Source organism: Hemicordylus capensis, chromosome 1 (assembly GCF_027244095.1).
Source record: "Hemicordylus capensis ecotype Gifberg chromosome 1, rHemCap1.1.pri, whole genome shotgun sequence".
Taxonomy (NCBI): Eukaryota; Metazoa; Chordata; class Lepidosauria; order Squamata; family Cordylidae; genus Hemicordylus; species Hemicordylus capensis.
The window spans coordinates 305,392,644-305,420,639 of record NC_069657.1 but is presented as its reverse complement, the minus strand read 5'-3'; the positions used below and the strand labels follow the sequence as shown (position 1 = coordinate 305,420,639).

At 41.5% G+C, this 27,996-nt stretch overlaps 1 long non-coding RNA gene across 1 annotated transcript; it reads left to right on the top strand.

The window, feature by feature from the left end:
- Window positions 1-396: 396 nt before the first annotated feature.
- Window positions 397-27,996, top strand: LOC128349012 (uncharacterized). Its single transcript, XR_008318490.1, has 5 exons — window positions 397-451; window positions 541-636; window positions 2,648-2,718; window positions 27,100-27,215; window positions 27,612-27,996. It is a non-coding gene; the product is annotated as an uncharacterized LOC128349012 (long non-coding RNA).

Genomic DNA, 27,996 nt, shown 5'->3' with positions numbered 1-27,996 from the left:
ATAAATTGAACAAAAAATTCACTGTTCTTGCATTCAGGATTGGGTGTGAAAGTTTCAGTATCTCAAAAATGCCAGTGGGTTGGAGGGAAATGGTTGGTATCATGAGAATACAAATTTTGAAATCCATTTCTAAGAATGACAGCTATTAAACATCCAGGTCCAGGATAAATATGTGGCAGATTCATCAAAAGCATAGCCAATTTTGGCATGAGTGCCAGTAGCTTTGCAATATGGTTCAGAACTGTTGGAACCACACTGTTTTTGTAGCTGCTTCCCTCATAAACACAAAGCAATCTTATGTTTGCTTAACTAAGCTTTATTCAGAAATAATTCAGTTTTTCCTCCTCCTCCTTTTTCTCCCTTTCCTTGCTGTCTCCACCCCCCACACTCTGTACAGGATACCGACTGTGTCTCCACCCACCCACTCGACATTCTCTACAGGATACTCACGGTATTACCAGACCAGCTGTGTTTGGGGGTAGCATAAAAAGCTATGTGCATTGGACTGTGGGATCACAGTCTCCATTTTGTATGTTTCAGTTCATGGGCATGGACTTTTCACCTGGCAAGACCCACAGCTGGTCGCTCCGCATGAGTAAAAGCATGGGACAATGTACCCTCCAGTCAGAATAGCTGGTGAGCAGACTAGACTTCAAAAGGTGAACCAGCCAAGGAAGGGATCCTCCCTTCCACTAGAGATAATGGTAAAGCACTCCTTGGGAACCACACCAGATATCCTAACCTATCTTTGAATTAACAATTAGCTGGCAAGGATTCAGGGAAATGAGTGCATCAAAATTGGAAAGATATAATTGGAAAGATCTGAGTACCCAGAATGTTGGGGGGCAATATGCTAAATCATTGTAAACCGCTTAGAGAGCTTCCAGCTATAGAGCGGTATATAAATGTAAGTGCTATTGCTATTGCTATAATCTTTTGCCCCTAAAGGCACCCTGCTCTTCATATGTGCAATCTAGCATAGTTCTATTCAACCCAAGCAACATGTTTTGCATAAATTCACCTTGCCATTGTTGGCCAGGATCCACTCAATCAGATTACACTGAAGTAGCTATGAGCTGCTTTGTCTTTCATGGAATGTGCTACCATGCTGGGTAGACAGCATGGCTTGGAAACTGCCTCGGGACATGTTTTTGGATATATGTACCCCTGGTCAAAGCACATGGCCTCAGAATCAGTTTGGATTTACTATCCACAGACTCTCAAAGCGAGTGGTGACTTTTGTTCCTCGACCTTTTCTTTCCCGTCTTGCTACTCTTCTCGCACAAGATTTTTTATGTCTGCTCAGCCCCTCACTGCCCCTCACCTTCTCTGCATTTAAGCAATTTCCACAGCAAGCCTTAAAGCCAGGTTCTGGTCTGAGCACCTTAGCCAAGCTGGTCTACCTTCAATTTTGACTTTAAGCTAAATTACTGTCAGCAAGATCTTTGCTCAAAACATTAGCTCAGATTTTATTGCCTTGTGTAACTAACTTTTGCCTGCCTGTACCTCCATTTATCCTTAATAAAACTGCATTTCTGCCGCTTTGTCCTTTTCCAAAATGCAAAACTTGCTCAAATTGACGCTGAACCCAAACTGCTCCCTCCACCCAAGCTAACTCCCCACGCTAAGCCATAAGCATAGTTGGAGTGTCTGGTCAGCACTCCGAGGCAGTTCTGGTGACAACTGGGACAAACTTCTACATAAAACAAAATATTAAAAGTTACTAGATAGAATACAACACATCCCTCCCCTTTATAACAACTAGAATTGAATTTATTTAAAATTTGGCCTTTTAGGTGGTCGCCTGTCATGCACACTTCTAATTCTTGGGGTCTCTGGCATAGGAGCTGTTAGTTATTTGTTTTCTGGCACAGAGATTGTCCATCACTTTTCATCAGCCTCATCTGTGAGGTCAGATTCCTCTCCAGTTCCTCTCTTGAAATCAGATTCCCTTCCCTCTTTGCTCATAGTTTGCATGCTTGAAAGTCTCAAACTGTTTCATTTCTTTCCATCATCCAATATGACATGGAGGAGATTCTCATGATCAGCAAAAATCGGGCTCAAGGAGCCTAGCCTGCTTTTTCCTGATCGTCTCCTGCCATGGGAGCCACACAGCTCCCAGCAGCAAACCCTCCCAATTCCTCCTCCCTTTAGTCGAGGTTAGTGGACCGAGCATCTTTTTGATCGCGTATTGCCACGGTGTGGCTCTGCGGCGCAACAATACACAAGGAGACCCCCGCCGGGAGGCTGAAACAAGCCTCCCGGCGCTCGCGTGGGGCATCCTGGAACTTCTGGGGGCTGCATGGCCCCAGATCCCTGTAGTCCCCGCCAGCTCTGTGACCAAGCTGGCAGTCGTGTGGGCAGCCGATCCGGCCACCCTGGGCTGTCTGGGGATCGTCTGTGGGGAGAGCGGGCTAAGCCCGCTCTCCCCACAAACCCAATTTTGGCGAGTCTCACCAATTGTGAGACTCGCCTCAGAAGCTCCTTGGATTTTGATTATTTGTTTTGGTCCAGAATATGCGGAACATCCCTTTCTCACTTTATAAGGCAGCCATACTCAAAGACCCTCACTTGAAATGTTTGCTGTTTTGCACCCTGTTTCTGATCCGCATTCAATTTATATTTTTGTTGCTTCTTCCTTAATCAGTCATGGATCTTGGAATCTCTGCATCCTCAGGGTGAGATGGCATGGAAAGCCCTATCAGTTGTTGCCATTGGGTAAGTTTGGTGGTAGCTTTGCGTCCTCTCAGTAGTTCAAAAGGTGATTTTCCTGTAGTAGAATGAGGAGTCGTTTTATAAGCAAATAGGGTTTCATGATTGTTGCCTTCCAGGTAGGGACGTCACCAAATGGGCTCAGGCAACTGCGGGCAGGGCGGAGAGTGGTTCCCTTAAGAAGCAGGTAAGCAGGTCCAAACCTGCTCCACTGCCACCCTGCCACTTTTCTGGGCATGGCATGTAGCTTTTGGTAGTGTGAGCTCCAGGCCTGGAAAAGCAGCAGGGTGGCAGCAGAGCAGATAAGGACCTGCTTACCTGCTTCTTAAGGGAGCCGCTCCCCACCCTGCTGAACCAGTTTGGCTGTGGGCATCCGAGCCAGTTTGGCACTTCCTGAAGGAGGCGCCAAACCAGTTTGTGCACCCCTATTTCCATGGTGGTTTTTGCATAGTTGCCAGCTGTAAACTTTATTTTACAAATCTGTTCATTTTCCTCACTAAGCCATTCCCTCAAGAAAAACACAAGGAAATAGTCTTATGTTTTATCCCATGGTTATGCAAATATTGCTCCATTTCAAATGAGATAAGCTGTATCCCATTGTCAGTCACTAGTTCTTTAGGAAGACCTTGAGGCTATTCCCACGAGCAGCAAAAATTGGGCTAGGCTCTCCAAGCCCGATTTGTGCTGCTCGTGTAAACCAGTGGGCTTGCAGGCAAGCCCAGTGGCTTACAAGCGGCTAGCCCGCTAAGGTAGCCCGCCCCTTCGTGAATAACCCCCCAACCGGGAGGCTGAAAAGCAGCCTCCCGGCTCGGGGGTCTCTCCAGCATGCCCTGCGTGCTCGTGCAGACCAGATTAGACTGTCTGCTCGTCTATGGGGAGAGTGGGCTAAGCCTGCTTTCCCCGCAAACCCTCTAGAGGCTCTTCACACTAATCGTGTGAAGAGCCTCCTTCTCTTGCAAAAACTGCAGCCATGAACTGGATCACTTTGTTTGTAGTAATGTTGTCAGCAAATGAAACTTCTGGCCACCTGGAATAGTAATCCACCATCACTATAACAAATATTTGCTTTGTGCGTTGGTTATCAAAAGGCCCCATTATATCCAGAGCAAGTTTTCCCCAGGGACCATTGGGATACCCTACTGGAGTCCAGGGGTGGTGGTGGGATCTGAGCCATGCTGCAGTGTGTATCCAGTGAACAGCAGAGTCCAGGATTGATAAGGAAAATGTACCTTCAGGAGTTGTGAAGTTAGGAAGCTGGGCGCTTTCCAGATTACACGCAGTTTAGCAGTAAAATGCTTCAGCTTGGCAAGATCATTTTGAAAACGTAAATAGGTTGTGCAACCCTCCTACAACAGGAAAATGCAGCTATTTTTCTGCAATGGACTTGCAGCATTGTAGAACTAAAATGCAAGAATAACATCTGAAAGAAAGCATCGGAAATGTGGACGGCACCGTGCTGACAGCCCAGGGACTGCGATGTTGAAATACAGGCAGTAGGGAAGCACACTTAATGGACATGTCGTGACACTGTTGCAGTGTGCAATCTGGAAAGTGTCCTGGAGAAACAATCAGCAGCAGCAATAATAGATTGCAGCAGTTCAAGAATGTAGGCCCAGTAATACAGTGAAATGGAGATGCAGAGACCTTACAAGCTTTGCAGGCTCACATGCATAGCTGGTTCAAAATCTCATTGCCAAATGTTTTATAGTTGCTTCCCTCATAAACACAAAGCAATCTTATGTTTGATTAACTAAGCTTTCTTCAGCAACAAGTCCATTTTTCTCCTCCTTCCCCTCCTTTGTCTTTCTGACTCCACCCAACACACTCTCCAGAGGGTCCCCACAGGGACTTTAGATATGAAGAAGACAGAAGTGAAAAAGCTTAAAACTTCAGTCAGAATAACATTATTGAAACTACAGTTCACTTGTTTTTCAAAGATTGCACTAAACACCCACTTACATTATTCATTGTGGATGCAATTGTAAAAATCACACAAATAAGAGTCACCCTTATGTTTCAGAAGGGTAGTTGTTTTAGTTATTTCTGCAAGAAAACAATGAAAGGTCCTTCCAAATAATTGTAAAAATAGGAGACAGAAGGCCACAAAATGCAGGGAGGTCAGTCTGTTCATTTTTTATGGAAAGCTCAAGTATAAAGAAGATAAACAATACAGTGATCACTCACAGCCACAGTTAACAGGGATAATCAGTTTGCTGCATTACTGAAAATCACAGTTTTACATTCCTACTGCATAGTGATAGGATTGGCTCTCTACCACAATATCAATGAAGATAATGGAGGGTAAAATGTTCTATAAATAGGATGAAGCCCATGGCCATGAGAGCACAAAATAGCTGCTGGACTGGGAGGGGTTAAGAGGCAACAAGTGACAAGGGTGACCCCCACTCATTTTCGACATGGTTTTTAGTGTGCCTAGAGTTCATGGGTGTTCTCTAATGGTAAAAGTAGCTGAGGGGAGAACATAGCAGCAGCAACCAGGTATCTTTCAAGATACTGTCAGTCATCTTCCTGAAGGTGTTAAGTCCTGCTGCTTGTTCTTTCTGAGTGCCAGATCTCAAGACCTTATGCCACTATGCCCAGCCTACTGTGTGTTTGTGTTTTTCCCTTGACATCTGATCCTTGTACCATCGACATCTGATCACAAAGAATCAGACTATGGATTCTCTGTAGTTTTTTAAATACATTTGTCAACTGCTTAAATAATTGCTCTTTCTCTTAAATTGTTTGACTAATTAACCAAACGTTTAATCAATTGAATTCAAATATACCTGGATATTACCAAAACCAATTTAGGTGCCTTCCTGAGCTAATTTACAGTTTTACTGTTTAAAAAAATACTTTACTCATTGTTAGAAGGAAAAGCAATCTTGATGGTTATGGCAGTTGTTAGCTGCCTTGAAGGTCTCATTAGGAATGGAAAAGTGGAATAAGTATGAACATTTTAATAAATAAATCTTAGTCCTTAACTGAATAAAAAGTCTACTTTACTAATCAGTTTTTGGGGTCAAATATATCCAAAGTAATAAAACTATTTTTTAAAACCTGAGTGGAATGGCTTGAGCAAGACACGAGCTGCAAATAAAGAAATCAGTCCTTCATTAAGGTCTTCCTTTGGCAGAACAGGAATAGAACAGAAGAAAAAAATAGAGTAAAGAATAGAGGTTTTGTTTGTTTGATTGTTTGTTTTAAAATCTGAACAGGTGTGGTCAGTTTCAGTTTCGCATTCAATGAAACCTCAGGTACACGTTATACATTGCAATTTACAAAAAAACAAATAAATTTCAGTGGGGGAACATGAAACATCACAGGGCAATTAACCTCTTTGTGGCTGAGGAATACTTGAGTATGGAGTTGTATAGGATTGAAATCAAAGTTTTATACATTTTCCCTGTTTCATCTGTTCAGTCTGACTCCACTATCCGGGCAAAGGTTAAATATTTTCTTTACATTCTGACAGATACGCAAAGTGTTAATGTTTTAAATTTTAAAAAATCAGCGAAAGCCCTTGGTAAACACTCTTCCTAAGGAGTAAGCCCTTGGTAAACACTCTTCCTAGAGAAAGGAAAAAGCCCTTGGTAAACACTCTTCCTAAGGAGTATGATAAACACTCTTCCTAAGGAGTAAGGGCATATTAGAACTTAAATGAGTGAACATGAACAGAATTGCACTTTGTTGAGTAATCTATTGATAATTTTGGCTGAAGTTTGCTGCTCAACTTTTCAAACTTGTGGATCTGATGCAAGGTCTCTGCCTTTGGAAACATCTGGTTTCTACACCAGGAACTGTGTGTACATCAGGAATGGTGTACACTTCCCTTTATCTTGCACTAATTATTACAAATATACCACTTTTCAACAACAAAAAACTTCTCAAAGTGGTCCACACAGAAAAAGAAATAAGGTGATTACCTGTCCCAACATTGTTTACAATCTTTTTTTAAAAAAAGAAAAAGAAAAGGCAGACACAGCAACAGCTACTGGAGGGATGATGTGCTGATGTTGGATAGGGACAGTTGCTCTCTCCCTGCTAAATATAAGACAGTCATCACTTTAAAAGTTACTCTTTGCTCGGTTAGCAAGGATAATTGAGAGGAAATATGTCAGATATTAGGCTGGGATAGGTCCACATCGGTCTCTATGATCATGTACAGCAGTGGTGCAAAACGATGTGTGCCGTGTTATGTGGAGGCATCGCACTGATAAGTAGCCTTTAGGGTCCTTACTTCTGAGATTCAATATAGCATTACAGCTAACTAACCCCTCTAAAACATGTTTGTTGAGATCATTTGTTGTCATTAATTTTCACTTCGTATCAAGGTTGTATAATTCTATCAAAATTGCTTTTAAAATATCCCCAGTGAGAAATGTGTTCTAGCTTTTGGTGCCACTAACATAAGTAGTTGAATATAGCATCAAAGCAGCAATGTGTTGACAACTTAGCAATTTAAATGCAAAATGGTTCTGAGAAATACAGGAAATGCCATACTTTCTGAGCCAACATTCCCTGGTACACTAGCACATATGGTTCTTCTGATCACTCACTGTTCTGAGACCCCCTGTTAGACAACCATATGTGCTGGCTAAATTCCCTAGGAGCGAAGGAACTGTATTGATGATAAACTGGCTTCCTTTTCTCCAAATGCCCTTCAGTTATTCATTTGTGTGTGTCTCACTTATAATTTCACTTTTACGTAGATATTTATATCTAATGTTACAAAATATTAAGGTACATCTGCATTTTTCTTGCTCAAACATAGAAACATAAATACAAATATTTAAAGAGAAATTTTAATGACAGAGCAACAAATCTAATATTTGTCTATCATTTACTCTTTCCATTTACCAAATATTTCTAAGCACAACTTAATGTGATTAAAGAGAGTTGTTTTTCACAAGAATCATTTCACCTAAATTGTACCTTATCTACATATGTAAAAGTGAAAACTCTACTTGTTGCAGCTGAATAGTAGAGGTAATAATACATTTGTCACAAAGGTTTAAATGTTATTTTGGGATAAATCTCTAATATGGAAATAACTTGTTGATTGATTATTGGCTTGATATGACACCTGAAGAAATGAGTCCATAATAAATTTTAGGGTCTCTTGACTGGGCCTTCTCCATATCCATAGCAGCATCCAGTCTTTGAAACTCGTTACCAATGAAGATTTGGCTGTTTACTAAGTCAGTGCAATATCGGATTTTCAGTATCAGAAATGGCCTGATATCGGAGTGATGGGAAATAATTCTGATCTAATATAGGGAAGCATATATCAGACTGGAATTATCCAATATGGTATCGGCGATAGCGGGTCAAAAATCAGAGATGATATTGGAGTGCAAAAGAGAGTCTGCATTACACACACACACACACACACCCGCCCAAATCATGGCTTGCGGAGGAAATGCCATCTTCTGTCGTCTGTCTGCCTGCTTTCTTGCACACCCATGCATTTATTTATTTATTTGGGCTATTTTTAATTTGATTTTTACATTACACTTTAAAAAGGAAGTGATAGGTTCTCACATGTTACATCACTTCCCTTGCAATTCTTGGATATGACATAGCTTTCCCTGTGATTCTCAGATGTGAGTGTAATCTCCAGGTTACTTCAAAGAAAGAAAGAAAGAAAGAAAGAAAATAAATAGATGGACAGATTTTATTAAAATGAAATACACAGAGTCCTACTATCCTGAACAACATGTGTGCCTAATTTTAGAGTTCTCTGCCCAGCCATTTTTTCCTCTGGTGTTTTTTTTAATTTACCCATATGCTTCTATGGGGATTTCTCCTGATGGTTATCAGATTTTCAGTCAAAAATCCAATAATGATAATGATATTTAGAAGGGCCAAAAATCCGGATACAATATGATATGATATTTCTGATTGTGCACAGGTCTACTGTTTACCTCACCTCAGGAGTCTATTAAAAACAACTTTATTTGAGAATGCTTCTTCCACAATCAAGGGTGAAGACATAGGGTAATTTGAGTAGCAACTCCTCAGTTTGGGGGAGGGGAAGAGGAGTAAAACTTTTGGGGGAGGGGGAGAACAAAGGACATGGAAAGGAAGACTTCTTTAATGTCTAGACTTGAATGAAAAAACTTTGGTTGATACCATTTAAGATCTCTGGTGGAGCATGCTGGAAAATGTAACCCACCATGCTTCATACACCCAAAGGCAAGGCAAAATAGAAGGGGGAAATGCTCAGATTCCCCAAACAGCATTATCTGGCCCATCCAGTCCAGAAATCAATGAGAGGGCCCTCAGGTCAGCTATTCTTTCTCTCCCCAACCCTCCTGCAGAGGAAGCACAAAATATTCCACAAGTTGCTATCTTTGGCCCCACTCCAGACAAGGAGGATTTTAAATAAATATACTCCATTTATTCATTATTTTATATGGGTTTTTAACATATTTGCTTTTGGAGGAATTCCTGTTTGATTCCTCTTTGCTGTGTGCCACTTTTTAAAAAGCCCTTCTTAAAATTGTTTAGGGTCTGGCTGAGGAATCTTAGGTCTTGAATTGTATTGTCAAGATGGGATGGGTAGGAGTTCTTAAATTAATTTTATTTTGATGGCTTACTTACTTAACACATTTTTATACTGCCTCATACGCAAGTCCCTGGGTGGTTCACAATCTAAAGAAACAACAATTAAGCATCCTAACATCTTCTAGCAAAAGCATGCATGTAGTGCTAGCCCCCATGCTTAGACATGTAAATTTTCTGGAATTTTTTAAGCCAATTGTGGGGGAGGGGGGGACTGTTCCCCGCCGCCTGAAAAAAATGAAAGAGTGGGAGGAAATTGAAATATATGTGATTCTCTTTTTTAAAATCCACTTTACAGATCTAAAGTCATGTTGTTTCTTCCGGAACATAAAATGCATTATATATAAAACCTGCTTTACTTATAATATTGATCATGTTTGGTATATGACATTTGGAACAAAGTTTAGTTTATTCAGACAATACATACAAAGGTACCAACTGAATTTAAAATTCTTAATGTTTTAAGAACATTTTTAAATGTTTTAAATTTTTGTTACAGATGTTACATCTTATTTGTTTGTTATTTCTCTGTGTAAACCACCCTTGGAATGGCAGTATAGAAATCAAAATAATAATAATAATAATAATAATAATTATTATTATTATTATTATTATTATTTTATTTCATCTGCCACACAATACACCAGATATAACTGCAGTCGAGAAGAAAGAAAAACAAGTTAAAATAATTGACATAGCAATACCAGGGGATAGCAGAATAGAAGAAAAAGAAATAGAAAAAATCACAAAATACAAAGATCTACAAATTGAAATTGAAAGGCTGTGGCAGAAAAAGACCAAAGTAATCCCAGTGGTAATTGGAACCCTAGGTGCACTCTCTCCCTCTCCCTACCCACCTCTACTCTTCTCTTGAACAAATCCTTTCTGCTTGTTTTGTCTAGGGCTGTGCGTCGACCGACCGTTTTTGCATGGATTGGTCCAAATTCGAAAGAAATTCGGACTGGATCGCAGTCCACGAACTGGTTCGGTCGAACTGACCAGCTGGTCCAGTCTGTTCGATCAAACCATATCAAACCAGTTCTCTGGTTTGAGTGGCTATTGTAAAGTTAGGATAAAGGTGTTGTAAAATTTGGAATAGAATAAAAGTTAGAGTGGCCGTGGTAAGGGCAGGCAGGTGGTGCCGGTGGCAGCGGTGAGAGGCACCTTTAGAAGTAAAGGAGAAGGTGCTTCTAATGCTTACCAACGTGTACTGTAGCAGCACTCCCCCCAGCCCAGCCTCCTGTGGCACACAGCGGCTCACAGGCACACCAGTTCAAACTGGACACATTTTCTTGTCCTTATTGATATTTTCCTTTACAAATTTGTTTTTCTGTTTCCTGGTGTAGAGTTGAGAAAGTAGACCAAAGTACTATATTTTGATTTACAAAAAAGAAAAGGAAAAGGAAAATACATCCGCAAAATGAGGCGGAAGACAAGTTAAATACAAAGTGCAACTAACAATTGACTTGAATACAGGCTGAGTAGTCTTAATAGTTATTTACGGTATTGTGATTTTTAAGTATAGGTTTAGAAGCACTACACTCTGATGTTATTGTTTAAATATGGAAATTAGGGTGGTTGTATTTTATATTGGTTTACAACACTTATCCACACTTTTTACAAGATTCTCCAAAATTAAGATAAGTATACATAAACTTCTATAAAATGAAGTGAGTGTAAACAAATATAGCAACTGCAATCTGAATCATGAATCTTCTGTTATCATTTTTTTTCTTTTTATGTTTCCTGCCCCCCCCCCAACTTTTTTCATTTAAATGTAAATCGGAATCTAATGAAGACCAAATATGTTAATACAACTTTCAAACAATTAGCATTCATTTTCTTAAGCATAGGGGTACATAAACTTCAAAACTGCTGTAATCTAAAGGGTAATCATTTTCTAAGGACAAAAAAACCCCATAAAACTACTTCCATGACAGCGGGGGTAGGGGCAGCTTTAAAAGTGTTTCTTTTAAACAATAGACTCCCATACTGCATGATAAATTTCTTTTGAAATTCTGCTCAATTTCAAAAGCAATTTGTGACATGTGGGAGGGGGGAGGAGGGTGACTTCTTCAAAGAAAATACAAACGCACCCAGATCCACACTGTGTTAATGCAAGTTCCTTGCATGAACCTAAACAGCAATTGGAGTCCTCCCCTTGAAGGAAATGTAACAACGACTACTATGCTTATGAAGACTTATATATCACTTTTCAACCAAAGTTCTCAAAGCAGCTTACGTGGGGAGAATGAATGAATGAATGAATAAATAAATAAATAAGAAAGATGCTACCCTGTCCCCAAAGGGCTCACAATCTAGAAAGAAACATAAGACAGACACCAGCAACAGTCTCTGGAGGCATACTGTGCTGCGGGTGGATAGGGCCAGTTGCTCTCTCCTTGATGATGACCATTTCAAAAGGTGCTTGCTCAGTTAGCAGAGGTAACAAAATGCAAGGTGGGACGGATCTTTCACACAATAGGGTTGGTGATTTCTGTTTTGGGCGCCAAGTCTTACTCTAATAGCTAAGGTCCAGGAGCAGAGCTGTATTTGTGTGCACAGGTTCCAAGAAGCCATGCACAACTGCCGTCTGGGATGCCATGCTCGCAGTGACGGGCACCCAGTGGTGCCCTTCCTGTGCCACTTTTCTTCCTGCTACAGATGCGGCGGCGGCGGCGGCCTTCCTGAGGGAGCAGCCCGCTGCTCAGCCACCTGCGTGCAGCGGGAAGAGAAGGGGCACTCCATGCACACGGTAGAAAGAGAAGGGGACCCACTGGGGGGTCGCTGCTGGGAGGCTGCCACCAGGGTGGGGTGGGGTGGAGAGACAGGCCTCACTATGCCCTCACTACACTACTGCTAAGGTCAGCTCTAAATATTTCAAAACAGTGATAGGCAATGATTGCTCCACAGGCTCTTGCAAATTTAACTCTCCATCCAGGCACTCACTCATCCTTTCCCATCCCTATTTAACAGGGTTGCCAACCCTTTAGGATTCAACTCAACAACCTTCAGGAGACTACTGAAAGCAATCCTGGATATCTTAATGGCTTGATATTGGGGGGGGGGGAGGGGGGATATCTCCAGGAATAGCTTCAGTCAAAGTTGGCAACCTTACTCCTGAAGATTGAAACCAAATAGATTGGTCTACAGGGGCGTAGCAAGGTTGGAGTGGGCCGAGAGACAAGATTTTGAAATGCCCCCCCCCCCTCACTGAAGCTCAGCTCATGAAGTAAAGAAATTTTAAATGAGGCTGAACAGTGGTAACAAAAAGCATAGTAAAATTTATATATCCTATGTGCCACAATAGAACATCATCCTAATTTTTTTTTTTAAGGTTTTGTAAATGGTGGATGATGGAAGTCATTTAATGGTACTAGAGAAAGACATGCTGTTCTGGTAGCTCCAAGTCTTAACACCCATATACATGTCAGAGGATGAATACAACTGAAGGAAGCCCGGTTGGGTGCGCAGCTGGCAGAGTCATTCATGTGACTTGCCTCTGGGGGCCCCCCCAAGGCAGTGGGCCCCCAGACAACTGTCTCCCCTTGCCCTATTATAGTTACACCCCTGTTGTGCTATGCAGATCAGAAGAAAATGTTGGTGGCCCTGATGTGGTTGGTAGGGTATACACTGCCTGTCCTTGGTTGGTTGGTTTTTAAAATAAATAAATCTCCTTTTCCTCCAATCTGCCTGAAAATGCTCAAACTGAGTATGACTCTAAATATTTCCCACACTCAATCAATACTTATTTTAAAGATCTAGCCATTTACTTTGACATGGGGATGGGGGAATGTGTGTATACAAGTCTCCAGGACATATGCAGAAGCCCCCAACAGCATGCATTCTATTTAGCACACCGGCTTCTTGGGACATGCAAGATGCCATTCAATCTGAAAGTGGAATCAGATTAACATTTACACGGAGCTGCCATTCAAAACAGCAATCTTAAATTGTTCTATTCCTGTAACATTTAGGCAGACTTCCCCATGTTATATCACCATGTTTCCCTATTCGCATCAGAGGCAGCCAATGATGTGGAATGAGAGCAGCAAATAGCATGATTGGATGATGTTAAGACACAAGTATGCCTGTTTTAAAGGGAAGGGAGGAGAACTCAGCAAATGTTTGCTACTGCTGAAAGCAGCCCTGTCTGTATCAAACATCATTATCTAGTTCTGCCCTAATTCAGAAGTGTATCCCAACATTCCAGCAAAATTATTACTATTGCATGAATATAACTTATTCAGATAGAATATGCCAAGTAAGTGACTTTAATGCTGAATGTATTGTTGGCATATGTTATTCTAGGAAACCTGGCGATATACTACTATATTATTAAGACTGCAGCTGTGATCTTTTTAACCTGAGGGAATTGTTGTAAAACGCTTGGGCTCTTTGTTCAACGAACTTGCTTGATCTCTATATTTCTAACCTAGATAACAAAATAGCTACCGTATACAATGACACAAACACACTTTTATTTTAGAAAATGATTTCCTCCAAATCCAGCCTGCATATTTGATATTTTGTCTAGACTTTTGCATATGCTAGTACTCCAACTGGTCCAAGCCTTTTCTTAACAGCATAATTGTTATCACTTAGAAGTGTTAGTCATTAGTCAAATTTTCTGTGGAACACTTTCTATACAATGTAGCTTTGTACATGGATATTGCCATTCTCTCTGGCTTAATTTATTGTAATACCATAAATAATCAATACAATAATCAAGCAGTGGTGGTCTTATCCTTTTCCATCATCAGATGTTGCCGCTTTAATAATACTGTCTTTTTAATTCTTGTACTTCCCATTTTACAAATGGGAAAATTGTGATTTATAAATACATTTATTTGTCAAGGATTGGAGCTAATCCCAGGTTACTGTTCTCCATCTGCAGTGCACTACTGTCCTGTCCTGGCTGCCCATTAGTCTATGAGCCAGGCCCACAAATTTTGCTCGGTAGTACCGTTTCAGGCATGGAGCGCTCATAGTGATTTTTGACAAGGTCTACCACCCTAGAGATGGAAAATAGGTGATAGCATTGTTGCACTCAAAGTTTTCTCTGTGCTATCACCCCTTCTTCATTCCTACCTCTAAATGGTTTGGGTAAAATTGCAGTCATTTTTGCACAAGGAAAGGGTTAGGGTCAAGGTTAGGGTAACAACGAAGAAATTGTTATACCCTCTCCATGGAGTAACCGTTGGAGGGCATTCCTGCCAATTTTCATTTTCATTCCTCTGACAACATCAGTGAAATTGTATTGCCGTTTTTGTGCTTTAATAACTTTTTAAAGCTTTTAAAGCACCAATACACATCTGGCTGCTGCTGCAGGTCCAATGGTCAGAACAATAAAAGTATGATAACACACTGAAAGTATGGCACTATTACTGTATCATCTATTTTCCATTTCAAGAGCTGTAGACCTTGTCAAAAATCACAATGAGCACTTGCCCCTCCACTCGCCCCCTGCAGATGGTACTGACCACCCCAGCTGGCTCAGGTACTACACGAGGCAAAGCAAGGCGAGGCAAGGAGAAGGCAAAGTCACAGTGAAGCAAAGGTGTGGCAAAGACAATGCGAGAAGACAGAAGCAAAGCAAGGCAAGTCTTCAGGATCTTGGAAAAGTGTCCAAGGGAACAAGTTGACTCAATATTCCTTGGAGGCACACTGAACCCACCTGAGCTCCTCCAGCAACCTGCCTCAAGAGGGGAAGCCTTAAAGGGGCATTCTCTGGAGTCTGATATTCCTCCTCTAGTCTCCTTACTCCCACCAGCCTTGTCAACAGTGGCATGCAGACATCGGAAGGTGTGATATGGAAGATGCCAGCTCTGGAGTGGGCTCAGATTTTAGTGCTGCTGTTCCCGGAAGCTCAGACCACAAGGGAAGCTCCTCGGGATACCCAAGCCCCAGGGATCCCCCAGGCTCCAGTCTGGTGTCACGATCCAGTAGTGCTAGTCCTACTTCCTTGGCCTACAGCTTAGAGTAACTTTTCTGAGAGGGGCTGCGACAGGCTGAGTCATGACAACTATGCAAGCAGCTTCAGATGTAAGAGACACCAACCAACAGATACACAGATGTCTCAGACCTTTGTGTTATATAAGTGCACAATAATGACCAAAGAGAAATTCACACAAGGAGAATGCATGCACTGACTTCAAGGGTGCATTCCCTCCACTTCATTCCTTTCTCCTCACATGGGTTCACCTTTAGACATTACAGCAGATGAACACTTGCAGAAGCAAATAATTCTTATGTTCTTTTGTTGGGTCTTTTTGTAATGTCTGAAACTGAATCCATCCTGTTGTGACTGTTGTCATATGCAAGGATGAAATTGTTTAAAACCCTTTTGGACATTGATTTAAAAAAACAAAACAAAACCCTCATCTTAAGGTTTTGTTTCCTCCTCTCCTTACCAGGGTACAAAATGGCAATATGCTTCAAATTCACATTTTCAAGGTTTTGTTCCAGTCTTTTGGGGGGTTAGATAAGCCCCCAAGCAGTCTGTGGAAATGCTGGCAATGGGCTAGGAGAACTGAGTTCAAATATGTGCTCAGTTACATAGGCATTGGTTGATCTTGGACACATCCTTGTCATTTTCAAACCCAGCTCTGCTTCTGTGAATACTGCTCTGTGCTCTAGCTGCCAAGGTTATGAACGTGAATAAGGATTGAATTTGTTAGTAACTTTTCCCACTGGAAATACCATGGGCATAATTAAGAACACAGGCTCTAAACCATTACATAAGTCAAGGGTGTGTGTCTATTTCTCTTCCATGGGATTTCTACAATTGGATTTTGATGTGGCAACTTCTGAAATACACAGCAGTCTATTCATCCATTTGGATCAGTTGGGTGAAACTCTTAATATATTTTGTCTAACTGTAGGGTGACACATCATCACTTGGGTTGAAAATATTAAAGCCAGAATAGGTGAAATGAGTCATCTCTGAAAGTAACATTATTTTGTCTAGTTGATATTGAGGATTATAGGCAGTAGTTATGCTATTTAGCAGAACAACAAAAATGCTTTATTTCTGACTTTTACTTTGAACTTTAACATCTGCTTCAGTATTTATTTGCTTGTATTTAATAGCTGCTTGTATTTAATAGCTTTGCTTGTATTTAATAGCTGCATTTCAGCAGTGAACAATGTATTCAATGCATTCAAAGCAGTATACAAAGGTAAAACACAAATCAGAATGATTGCAAAAGTAAATAGTGAGGAACTAAAATAGTTCCATATAGAAAGCCTAGAATTAAATCTAAAAAAACAGCAGCAAAATTCTAGATATAACAGCCTGTTGACAGTCTGCACAGAAGGCCTTCCATTTAGCAAGGTCACCTGCTGATGGAAACTAAAGAGGGAAGTAGGCACGCAGATCTCTGTTTAAAGTGAGTGAGTTCCTTTAGGTGGATGCCACCTTACTCCTAACTCAGGTTTTATCTAACTTTTTGATGGTATATAGGTAGATCACCTTCTCCAGCTCATCACAAGGGACTATTAGCAGAATTAGCAAATCAACCAGTCACACAGAACTAAGAGTTTCTTTGGAATGCTTGTACTGCTGCTGTACAAGTATTCCAAAGAAAAACAAACCTTGCAAGCATTATTATTATCATTATTCACATTTCATATCCCGCTCTTCCTCCAAGGAACCCAGAGCGGTGTACTACATAATTAAGTTTTTCCTCACAACAACCCTGTGAGGTAGATTAGGAAGTCATCCAGCAAGTCTCATGGCTGAATGGGGATTTGAATTCGGGTCTCTCCGGTCCTAGTCCAGCACTAACCACTACACCACGCTGGCTCCTTTGCAGCCTGCAGGATAAAGAAAAGAGGGGCAACAAGAAGTTGCAATGAGACAGGAGATCACATGGATTAAAGAATAGAAAATAGTCCTAACTAGCAGATAATCATAACACTCCAACTAATAGAAAGTCACAGCACCACCTGCTGGCTGGGGGAGCTGTTCATGTTCCAGATTCCTAGGATTTAATTCTGTTCACATGCAATCACTTTCCCGAAAGGGATGAGTAAGAATATATTGGAGAAGGCACTCCCTGAAGTATGGGGAACCCAGGCCCACAAAACCCATTAGATTGCTAATGGCAAGTCCAGTAATAGTACAATGCCCCTTTCCAGAGCAGCTGGGTGGTGAGGAAATGAAAGGTTTTTGTTGCAGGTCATGATTGTCCTTTTAATTTCAGTGGGACTACTTTGAATAATTTTCATCATCTCAGCCAGTAGATTTTGAAATCTCCTACGTCCCACTGAACCCGGAGAGACATAAGTTCTATTTAGACATTGGCCACCTTCGGACGTAACACAGAACTGCAGAACCCACGGTATTGTGGTCCAGGCCTGATTTGTATACTAAGTATGCTCATTAGCTAGCATACAAAATTAGGCCTGTCTCATAAGTGTCACCAAGTGACCAAGTTCTTTTATATAGTGATCATGTAGGATCTGGGCGCAAGGAAGAAAGGAGATCAAACCAATCCTAAATGATTCAATGGGCTTTATTGAATATAAAGGAATAACAACATCAATCTAGCTGAGTAGAAAGCAGAACATTCTATCAATATTACTAACAGTATTTCAACCCTAGCCAGCAACAATATTCACCTAGTGTTTCTAACTAACATATGTGTGTGTATTAAATCTTCCTAGAGCCTAATACAATTCAGATATAGATGGAAGGGGGGGGGAGGTAAGGAAGGCTGAGGGCTGGCATGGGTTGGGGAGATCAGGGATTAGTAGAGGGACGAGGGGAAAGGAGAAGAAGGGGGAAGGATGGAGGGATCCAAGGCTTGTGGAGGCAGCCTATTACCCGGATCAGAGGCTTGAGAACGGTGGAGCTTTCAGCTGAAGGAGAGAAGCTTTTGGCTGGAGACAGGAGCTTTTAGATCAAGCATGCAGTTTGCTCAGACCACGGCTGAGAGTCAGAGCACCATGGCTGGGGAAGTCTTGACTTCTCACTTGGCAGCAGAAGTCACAAACAGTCCCTTCTCCCATGGCAAGAGTTCCTGCCTCTAGCCCCGCGGCTTGGGCAGCAAACCCTTGGATTGCTCATGAGCAGATCTTGCTTGTAGGCACAAGATTGCTAGTAGGCAAAAGACTGCCCATCTGCCATGTCCAGAGACTCCTTCTTATAGTGGTTCCATCCTCTGATGTTCATTTGAGTCTTCTGGATCACAAAAGGCATCTATTCCTGCTATCCTCTGAATATTGTCTTTTAATTACCAAAATTAGCTCAGGATATTTGGTCAGTCCAGGGTAAACAAGGTCTCTCCTGTTAGCAGAGTATTGTTCTATTGTCATTCCCCAAAACAAATCAATATCTTCTCCTGCCTTGTCCCAAGAATGTTAAAAGTCAGGAGTTAGTGAAAGAGTTAGTTCTATTTGTGTGAGACAGCAATTAAATTAATTATAACAAAAGAATATTTAAAGTAACATCAAAAGGGGTACATGTGTGAGGCGAGTTAATCAACACATTTGACTAAGGCAGAAGCATCCTGTTAGTGAGGTAAGGGGATTACTGGACAGCAGGTTAATTTCAGCAGTGTGAGACTGGTAATTAAGCCTGACCCATTGTGTCTCTTGTGAATTCCACAAACACTGATAAACAATGCTAGATTACCCCTGCCTTTACAAATCATTTACCAAGCATTACCCAGGCACATCTGGGTGTCAATTCACCCTGAGTCCAGGCATTAATTCCTGTCTTAATAAAATGGAACCAGACACAGGCCTGAATTCCACATACTTCTGGGTTAGTACCTCTGAGTCTAAGGTTGGGGTACATGTGCCCCAACAACGGTCCCATGCCCCCCTCTCCCCTGCTTGCCCGTCCACATTTGGATGAAATAGAGAGCTCCTTCTCTGCAGTCTCACGGCAGACCTCACTACTAACCGAAGGTACAATTCTCTGCCCGGGGAGGGAAACTGCAGGTCCATCTCTGGCCGAAACTGCGGTTGCCTGCATTTGGACATGCATATTCTGAAACCGGAGGTGAAGGGACCTCTGGTTTCCTGTTACATGTGAATGTGGCCATTGGGTTGTATGTGCATACAGATGTCAGCACACATGTACATGTCTTTGTGGGAACGACTGTACATGTATTCATTTTAAAAGTGAACCTGATTACAGGCTCCCTCAAATGCAGATTACAGAGAGGAAGTGTACTACTGTGTGCGCATTGAACTAATGGGTAGATAGATCACTGTACATACAGATCTGTACAGGTGCACACTGTACACAGATTGTTTGTGTGTTGAACATAAGCACCCAGGTATATTCACAGGATCAGGCTGCAATTAGTCTCCCCTTTGTTTGTATGTCCTAAGGCTGTCCCATGAATTCATGCTTACCCATTTCAACAAAACAAAAAATTGAAATTATCGAAAAGATAATATGTGTCCTTTGGTACTTTATTCTCTATTAGTGGAGAACTGCCAGTTCAATCTCTGTCATATCCAGCTCTGTGGGGATTATATTATTATTATTTGTTTTAGGTTTTTGTTTTGTTTTGAAGTTATGGGGCATTTCCCTTCACATAAGAAATATCTGGAAATCTGGTCAATGAACATGTCTGGGGGTGTGCTGTTTGCTTGTTTTTAAAGCCCTGATTGAAATCTGTTCATGACAAATATATCACGTGAATCTTTTGTCGCAAGCACAAGTCACAATTCAATATGCTACCGACTTAACCCACTTTCAAAAGCTTTGCACTTGGATGCCAACATGTGATCTGCAATTGTAATAAATAATTCAGATAGCTGGTTCACCATAAGCCAAGTTCTGTTCATCTCTCCAAAACATCAGTTGGCCACATGCACAGCAGCTGCATGAATTAGCTATTATTAATATGAAAACAGTATGGATTGCAGACACTCTTATGTCGTTATAGAACATAAAATCTACAATAAATCTTCAGCAGCTAAGATGAGGCCAGGACCACATTCTATGCAGAATCCAAAATGGGTAAATACGAATCATCTAACATAATATTTATTAAAATAAGGCCAGATGATGTAATGCTTCCTTTTTAGTATGAAGCAATCAAGCCTATTTTAAAGACGTAAGTGAAAAGTCAGTTACCATCTTGTGCAGAGGCTGAGTAAGGGCAGCAGGTAAGGCAGAAAGGCACTGTTGCAGTTTCTCATTGGCTCTGTGCCTGCAGCCTAACTCAGTAAATTACATTCAACCAGCTATCTATCTATCTATCTATCTATCTATCTATCACATTTCTGTTCTGCATAGTATGTGAATCTCAATGTACAAAGTTAGAAACACAAATACAGTATAAAAACAGTTAAAACTGACAAAACGAATAAAAACTATCTCATAAGTTAAGCCTGTGAGAACAGGTGAGTCTTGAGGGTCTTCCTGAAAGCAAACAGAGAAGGTTCAGCAGGGAGCATATTCCAAAGTCCTGGGGCAGCCACAGAGAAGGCCTGGTCCTGAGTCACCACTGGGCAAGCCGGTGGCAACAGTAACCAAACCTCTCCAGATGATCTTAATAGACAACAGGGTTCATGATAAAAGGTTCATGACATTTAATATTGCTGAAGGGCAGGGGGGAGAGGGAGAACTGGAGATATGTGAGACTGGACAGCAGAAGTCAGCAAATTTATTAGGTTGGTTGTTTGCTGAACAGCATCTAAACAAGATTAGCCTGTAGGGGGGTGCACGGAACCGCTAAGAGCAGTTTGGTTTGAGTTCCGGGGGCCAGGATGATGTGTACCCACTCCGGACATCTGACAAGTTTGGTGCATTGGGGGCTACCCTATGAGATTGGTGCTCCTGGCACTGGCGTTAAGGGGCTTTAAAGTGGGGTTAGGCAGCTGGGCAGCACTGGGATCCATGCAGATCCTGGTGCTGCACACAAGCAGCCTATGTTCAGGTGTAAAATATGTACATATGTAAATGTACGTATACTATAATGTCTAATTTGGGGCTTATGTTGCTCTTGAAAGATTTTGTAAATAAAATTCTGACAAATTTAGCTATTTATTTACCTATAAATTACACCACTACCACCACCATCCTGTAAACGTGTGTGTTCTTTCTAATTCTGCTGTGGTTTGGGGTGGTTTTAAATGAATACATCTAAATAGGTACTTCAGAGAGCTTAAAACTTCTAGAAGGATAATCTGCAAATAGCACAGGAACTCTGGGTCAGGGTGTGTTATGAGTGTGTGCTTGCACAAGTTGAAGTTTTAATTGCCTTATTTGTTTCTCAGTGGCAGTAACATTAATTCTTTGGTTATCTCTTGCTGTCTACTCCATCACTGTAAACAAATAAGCCAGGGGAGGGAACAGAGTCTAACTAAAGTGCAGCCACAATGCTAAATAGTTTACTGGAAGTGAATTGCATTTCACTGGTGGATAAAGTCATCTTAACATAAAGAGCAACAGTCAATATTTGCTTGCTCAGAAGTATGCCTAAGAACACAGAAGACACTATCTGAAGGCACTGGAATACAACAGATAATGAGTTTTTATGTACTATTGAAGACTTTATGTGTAATGACGGATATTGGGATGATTCTGGTTTGATATATATTTGTTAGCTGCTTTGAGTTTTCTTATTTTCTTATTTGAAATGAGAAACTATGTATGTATTAAATGTAACTATATGTTTGACACTGGAGAATACAAGTGTCTAGGTGGGAGGAGTACCAGGAAATTGTTTTTAATTTGTCATATGCTAAGTGAATCTACCAATTAAGTGCAGCCTTCTGCCTCACAGCAAATTTCCAGTGTTCCTTTTGCTATTGTACAAGTTGCCCATCCATGCTAGATGATCAAAAGCCAATCTCAAACTCCTGCTGAGACTTTCTGGAAGCTTTTGAATCTTATGCTGCATTCATACACAACGGGGGACTGGAGTTGCAGGGACCTGTGGTTTCCTTACTGTTACGTCCAAATGCATGCAACTCCAGTCCCAACCATTGCATGACCCGCGGTTGCACTCAGGAGACTCCAAACTGAACCCTTGGTTTGTAGTGAGTTCCACTGCTCAAAACCAAGGGTCCACAGAGCCCCCGTTCCATCCAAATGCAGCACTGTAGGCTGCATTTGGCTGGACTGGAGGGAGGAAGCTCCTCCCTCTCTCCCTCCATGATTGGCTGTGTGGGCTATCCTTCAAGCAAGAAGGAAGCCTGCACAGCCAGTTCCCACTCCTTTCTACAATCTCGCTGACTGCTGAGAGAACCCTCTCTCTGTTGTCTGGATGCAGACAGGAGAGCAGGGGCAGGGCGAGACGGGACCATGGGTCCACTGGACACACAGTTCCACGTGACACAGTTCCACGTGACATGTGAATGTGATCTTGCAGTTTTCTTTGGAGCTAGCTTTTCTATTTCCATGTGCCTGTCAAAAATCAGATGGTCAGCACTGAGCAATCAGCACTGGTGGTACCAGGAAAAAAATGGGTAAGGGGCACAGAAGGGGCAAAGTGCATTTATGGGTGGATGAACTGTGTCTCACATATTAGATTTCTGAATCAGAAATGGGGATGGGGGGGATCCACTTGTCTGGGAGTGCTTGCCCCCCCACTCCAGAGCAGCCCTTGACTATACATAGATCTATAGCCCATAGTTAATGAGTTGTGCCTGTCTTCCAGTCACTCTCCAAAATCATGAAGTCAACCTTCACTTCCAAAGGCAGCATTCTAAAGGGTCCCTCGGCATGTAAGACAAAACTATTTTGTCACAAGTTCTCTGTGTCTTAAAAGAAATCTTGCTGCCTTTAATCTTGTAAGACAAATCTCTCAGGAAATAGATATACAGTTCAGCACTACTTACACCCTTTGACCTGAACATTTTGAATGGCAAGGGAAGACACTGACAGTTCTTCTCTCAGACGTCTAGGGATTTTAAACCTTGCCCACACACAATGGTAAAGAAATGTGAGGAGAATGTTTTTCCTTCTCTCATATCTGGATTCTGACTGAATGTACATTTTAGCATTCTCCTCCTGATCTACTTCATTAATAAATCCTGTGATCTTTCTTTTCCATTTTTTCCTATTTTATCCTTTATTATTTATTAGAGCTGGCCATCCTGATGCTCTCCAACTCCTCTCAGCCTTCCAGCTCAGGATGGGAACCTAGGAAGCTGCCATACACTGAGTCAGACCATTGGTCTATCTAGCTTAGTATTGTCTACACAGACTGGCAGGTTGCAAGCAGGAATCTCTCTCGGCCCTATCTCAGAGAAGCCAGAGAGGGAACTTGAAACCTTCTGCTCTTCCCAGAGTGGCTCCATCCCCTAAGAGGAATACAGGTGAAACTTGGAAAATTAGAATATCGTTCAAAAGTCCATTAATTTCAGTAATGCAAATTAAAAGGTGAAACTGATATATGAGACAGACGCATTACATGCAAAGCGAGATAAGTCAAGCCTTAATTTGTTATAATTGTGATGATCATGGCGTACAGCTCATGAAAACCCCAAATCCACAATCCCAGAAAATTAGAATATTACATGGAACCAAGAAGACAAGGATTGAAGAATAGAACAATATCGGACCTCTGACAAGTATACAGTGTACTGTGCTTGATTGGCCAGCAAACTTGCCTGTCCTGACCCCATAGAGAATCTATGGGGCATTGCCAAGAGAAGGATGAGAGACATGAGACCAAACAATGCAGAATTGCTGAAGGCCGCTAATGAAGCATCCTGGTCTTCCATAATACCTCATCAGTGCCACAGGCTGATAGCATCCATGCCACGCTGCATTGAGGCAGTAATTGCTGCAAAAGGGGCCCAAACCAAGTACTGAATACATATGCATGCTTATACTTTTCAGAGGTCTGATATTATTCTATTCTTCAATCCTTGTCTTCTTGGTTCCATGTAATATTCTAATTTTCTGAGATTGTGGATTTGGGGTTTTCATGAGCTGTACGCCATGATCATCACAATTATAACAAATTAAGGCTTGAGTTATCTCACTTTGCATGTAATGCGTCTGTCTCATATATCAGTTTCACCTTTTAATTTGCATTACTGAAATTAATGGACTTTTGCACGATATTCTAATTTTCCGAGTTTCACCTGTATCTGACACTGCTCACATGTGGTCTCCCATTCAAATACAACCAGGGTGGACCCTGCTTAGCTAGGGGGACAAGTCATGCTTGCTACTACAAGACCAACTCTCCCCTCTGTAGGAGTTGATGATGATGAAGTGATGGGAGTAGTACTCCAACAACAGCTAGAGAACCTGAGGTTGGCTACTCTTGCTTTATTTGATACCTTCTCAACCAGTTATTACACAGGTTATTTGTCTCCTGTCCACCAACTACTTTATCTTTCAACAACTTCATCCTATGCACCTTTATCCAAAATTAAGTCCTGTGGTGTTCAACAGGGCTAACTACTCCCAAGTAAATGTGCAAGACTGCAGTCTTTGGCTGCAATTTCTGTAGTGCAGTGAGAGTCGCTCAGAGGCAGTGAGCAGAGGGGCAGATGGGGCAGTGGTAACTGCCACCCCTCAATAATCCACCGCCTAAAGTGATTGCCTCAGTTCACCTCATTAAGAGGCTGGCTCTGCCTGGGGTGCTTGCAATGATGTTAACATCATATACAGTTTGGCTCAGAGTTTTTCTAAAAAAGAAAAACTGGTTCATTATTTTGTGCCAAACATTTGGCACTGAACTGTATCCAAAAGGCAACTTCAAAAATCAATATTTTCCAAATGGCATATTAAATGCAAAGGAATTTGAACCTTCTTCATTCAGTTGATTTACTCTTGAGTTTGCAGGAAAGATCACATTGCACTTAACATTCCTAATTTCCCTTGGCATTGATGGGAGTGGTAATTCTGAGATCAATGTGAGGGCTATCTATATCTCAACAAAGACTCTCTGTCTATTCAATTTCTTCCATAATCTTCTATCTTATTTTATATTATATTATAAGTGCATTCCATTATGTCCAGCTCCACTTAGTACCTGTCCCTCAGGATCATTGGCAGTATTCTTGAAAGAAGTATCATTTTGCCTAGGATAAATTTATCCTTGCTGATGTTCTTTGTCCAAGGCATCTTAAGGCATTCTCATTTATTCTGTTAGACTGTTGGGTGGTAGTTATTGTCATATTCTTAAGTTGATGTATGTATTGTATCCTCATGCATCTTCTGCCACAGCATCATGAACATATACCTTTTACACACACACTTGGGCCGCACCTTGTGTGAAGGTGAAGATGAAAGTCCTCCATTTTGTGTTCATTTGTAGTTATGGTGAATGTTTTAAAATTTCTGGTAAGAAGAAGTGCATGTTTTTGTTGTTAGTTTGGGGCCAAGGTCAAAGGGCTTGAGAATCTCAATTTTAACTGCTTTAATCATATATACTCTGTTTACTGCTGTATAGCTGTAATCTTTTTCTTTTGTTTTGGCTTGTGGCTGTAACATTAAAGATTCTGATCCTGATTCAAAAGGCTTGAGAAAGGATAGTTTTAGAAGAAGCCACTCTGGGAAGAGCAGAAGCTTCCAAGTTCCTTCCCTGGCATCTTCAAGATAGGACAAGATTTTTTTTTATAGGATAAGATTTTTTTATTGAACCAACAAACTACCAAAGCATACAGTACGTTGCCAAAGCACAATTATATACAAAGTGGTTGTTTGTACATGATGTATCTACAAAGATTTACACACAAGGATTTGGAAACCCACAAGGTTATGAAGTATATGCAGGTAGTACTGTAACTCGGGGGTGGGGGATTTCAAGGCACATCAGGTAATCGGGGGGGTTACGTCCAATGTCCATTTCCACAATTTGTCCCATTGCTGTTTAGAAGAGATACTCTTGTCTTTTTGCACATAACCATACAAACTTTTCCAGAAGAGATTTACTGTCTCATCCGCGTGAACCTCTTCGTCGCGTCTTCCCTCCCTATTCCTATGCAGGAGCATTGCATAAATGACATACAGGTTTACTAACCTGATTACGAGAAGGGGAACGTTCCAATTCCCTAGTATGAGGGCACCCGTTCCGTCCCGTTTCCTTGAAGGTTTCTTTCTGGGACCTCGAAAGGAGGTTCTATCGCTAAAACCCGAGGTTAGTTCTTCCCAAGTCTGTTTTTCCAAATCAGGCCACTCTAACAGCTTGCTTACTCCCTGCCACACTCTTTTGGCTACCACACACTCTTTTAAGAAATGTGAGTGGGTTTCCCTGAATGTTTTGCCTAGCTCACTAGCTTTCTGTTTGCAGGTGATTTTAGGGCACTCTTGCTGGTTCTCTGGGAGCCATGGCTTAGCCGCATTAAGTGGTAGTACTTGATGGTATAAGCGCCACCTTGTTTCCCATAAATGGAAAGGGACTTTTTTCTCTTTAAAGAGAGCGATAGGGTGATCGGGTTGCAACAAGTACTGTGAAGTGCGGTGTTTGTAGCGTTTATGTTCTAAATCAGGTTTTAAGAAACCCACTTCTAGAATCTCTCCATAAATTGTTTTCCTTAGCTGCTTAACTGAGGAGGATCCTTTAAATAGATCAAGGTTCAACCTTCCATTTTTTAAGTGTGAATAACAAATCTCTCAAGTAGTCCGGGTGTTCTCTTTTTAATACTTGTGTGATATTACCATTGAAAGATCCTTTCCCCCACCATGCTATGCCCCATGCTGACTTGCGCCAATGCAGAGCAAAAAGCGAGACCCAGGTCTTTTGCAGGAGGTTGGACATATTATGGATATTCACGAAAATCCAGCTTCCAAAATTGTAGGACATGAATTCAGTTACAAAATAGGGTTGCAGGGCAAGTAGGGCTAGGCCTCCCCGCTCAACCTCTTTAAATGCTACCACACAGGCCAAAGGGAAGAACGCTGTGTGCCATATGTGACAGAAGATCTGGCTTTCAACTCTCCGAAGGAGATCGAGCGGGGGAGGATAGACTACCGCCAGGTTATGCACCGGGGGTATCAGGTAAGTCCGGATGTAAACCTCTTTCTGGTACATGGCAAGGCTCCATTTTTCCCCACATGGTGATTTTAAGCATTACCTTTTCCCCCCAATCTGTCCAATTCCCCCCCCCGACTTTTTCCTTAATCCCATATTCAATCCCCAAAATGTTTACTGTATCTACCCACTTCAGTTTGGACTCTGGGGCCCCTTCGCTTTTACATTCAGAGATGGGTAGGCATGATAGTTGCTGGCGTCCGGGGTCCATTTTAACAAATACACTTTTGTCAGCATTTAATTCTGAGCCCAAGATCTTGCCATATTCCCAGAAGAGCTCTAGTATTACAGAGATTTCATTTTCATTTGATAACAGTAATGTAACATCATCGGCATGAGCTACAAATTTTACCTTAAACTCAGAATGCGGTTCTGGGCTGAGAGAGATTCCTGCCTGCAACCTTGGAGAAGCCGCTGCGAGTCTGTGAAGATAATACTGAGCTAGATGGACCACTGGTCTGACTCAGTATATGGCAGCTTCCCATGTTCCTAAAGAAGCCAGAGGAAAAGGAACTGCCAGAAGAAGAAGACAAAGAAAGCTGGATGGAAAAGCTGCTAAAAAGAGGTTATAAGGCTGGCTGAAACAAGGAAACAACTTAAACAGGATACCTGAATGCATGTATCCTACTCTGATTTATCATCCTTCACTCATACCTTTAAAAAAAGATATTCACCAATGGAATTTATAAGATTATTACTTAGAAAGGAAAACAAAACCTTAATCTAAGTAAAGAAGTAACTTTGTTCA